Source organism: Ictalurus furcatus, chromosome 2 (assembly GCF_023375685.1).
Source record: "Ictalurus furcatus strain D&B chromosome 2, Billie_1.0, whole genome shotgun sequence".
NCBI lineage: Eukaryota > Metazoa > Chordata > Actinopteri > Siluriformes > Ictaluridae > Ictalurus > Ictalurus furcatus.
Window position 1 is genome coordinate 33,290,625 of NC_071256.1, and position 2,753 is coordinate 33,293,377.

Here is a 2,753-nt window from a genome sequence, read left to right on the forward strand (position 1 = left end):
AAGCAACATTTATTTGTTATCTAACAAGTGCCAAAAAGTCACAGCTAACATAACATTCTAATCTAACTATATTTTCTGAAGTACGCTAATGTGGCTTATTGGTTAGCACGTTTGCCTCGCTCCTTCAGGGCTGAGGGTTCAGATCCTGCTTCCGTCCTGTGTATGTAGAGTTTGCATGTCCTCCCCGTGCATTTGGGGTTTCATCCGGGTACTCCATTTTCCTCTCCCAGTCCTAAGACATGTGTAGTAGGCTGACTAACAATTCTACATTGTCTGTCGTGTGTGAATGTGTGTGCAGTTGTGCCTGCAATGGGTTGGCACCCTGTCCAGGGTGTCCCCCTGTTCCCTGGGATAGGCTCCAGGCTCCCCATGACCCTGTGTAGGATAAGCAGTATGGAAAGTGGATGGATGGACTCCCATCCCCCTTCCGCCTCCAACACCTATGCACAAACATGTATGTCCATTTGGTGTAAATGTGGTAATTTGGCAATTTTTTTCTTTCTGGCAGTAAATTCAGGATTGATAAACATCCAGTTCAATGTGCTCATTTTGCCACACTGTCTTATTTGCTTATGAAAGGTGCAATTAAAATGTTTAATCTTAGTATTTCATCATCAGTCATTGCTGCTCCCCAGCGATCAATAGGAACATTTTCTTTTAAAGCTCTTTGACTTATGTCTTCTGGCTGGAGATCTCAGACTGCATTAAGTAATCACACTGGAGGTAAAGAGCCAGACGTGCTCACTTTTATGGCCAAGACCTTGATTTGACCTCCTTATCACAAAGTGAGTCTATACATATGTAAGAAAGTAACTGCTTGGATCATCATTAATTAAAAGTACTTAAAGTTCATAAATTTGTTTTCTGCCATATGTGTGTGTGTGTGTATATATATATATATATATATATATATATATATATATATATATATATAAAATGTATATATAATGTATATATTTGTGTATATATATATAAAATAATTTTCTTAAATAATTCCTATTTATTTCTCAAACCAGTCCTTATCATGAACGTTCACATGCAAGCAGTGTGACAACAGTTTGTTTATTTTGATGATCTCATTCTGGCACAGCTGAGATGATTGCAGACAATTTTAGAAATCATTGATTTCAACACTGACTCACTGTATTTCAGTATTACTCCAACACAAATTTCATGGTAACTTCTAAACACGGAAAAAGGAGGCATTCAAGATAAAACAGTCCGATCGGACGATTGGGGTACATGGATGACAGGGGCCATAGTACTACATGGCATGACAAATATATCATGTCACCATAGACATAGTAATTTTTGAATACCAGATCAGCCTGCATTCAAAATCACATTACATCTAAACATTAATTATTTAAAAGGAGTAATGGTCAAAGCCATGCTTATTCAGCCATTTTCATGAGTGAAAAATTTATATTAGCTTGAATACGGTAAACCAGTACTACATGTTCTACCAGTGCAAATATGTAAGCAGGTAAGTTCTCAATTTCAGCGTTCAATGTTCAAGGGAAGTATCTGATGGACTGTGTCTCAAATTTCTCACATGCTCATATATTACTAGAGTCTACTGTGTTCACATTAAGAAATACAAAAACACTGAAATGATACTTTTTGGCCTATGTTTGCTGCACAAATGAAGTCTAAAGTAATAACCACTTTGTCCGATGCATTGCCTGTTAAAGTGATTGAAATCTTATTGCTGTATTGAAATCAGATCATACAATTTAAAAACCAGCTTCCTGTGGTTCTTTGTTTCTGGGTCATTTATGCTTTATGGTTGCTGCATCAAAAATGGCTGATTTGCATGTGGACCCGGTGTATAATACGGGAGCCAGGGGTTGACACTTTTGACTCTTCTGTAAAATCTAAAATGCTCAAATGCATCTCAACATCCTAAAGTGGTTTAAGGCGAGTCTTGGATGCATTTACACCTGTATCATTTACACATTCTGTGGATAATACACAGAATATCATTACACATCATTACACATTACTGTATCATTACACATTCTGTCTATAATACTGGATGTATTCACGGTAATCCAAGACATATGAAATGAACAGGGTGTTTAAGAGGTTAAAATCTTAGTGGGAATCCCAGGGTAATTGTTTTCCAAAAAAAAGAAAAAGAAAAGTAAAGAAAAAGAACAACAGTAACAACAACAAAAAGCAGAAGGGCATGTTCTACCTGCATGTAGCCTATACTTGATTTTGGACACAGGCTGATGAGTTCAACATGCCTACAACATGCAGAGTGTACAGTACAATGGGCGCTCAGTCTGCTAGAGTCGTTCACGAACGAGTCGGCTCTTTGAACCGACTCCCAGAAATATGAGCCGTTTAGGTTATTACTCTATTATAGTTCTAGGCAATATAATTTCTGTTGCCGTGTAAGTGTAATATAACGTGTTGCGATCAGTTAGCATGATAAATGGAAATGAATCGTTTTAATGAAGCCCAGACACAGCAAACACTAGAACATGAAATCATCATTCTTACTGTATTTGTCAGTGGATATTTGTAATGCCTTGCTGGCCTCACAGTTACTTAAATAGTAATGGTATTTTGTTAATTATAAAGCAGAGTAAGATTCCGTAGTTAGGCCAGGAATACCAACCAATGGATAAAAAAAGATTTCTTTGTCGAGTAGAGAAAAACAACGATGAGAATGAGTCGTTTGGGGAGCCGATTGGAAAGAGTCGGCTCTTAACTGTGAGCTGACACAAATGATCTGAGCCTGA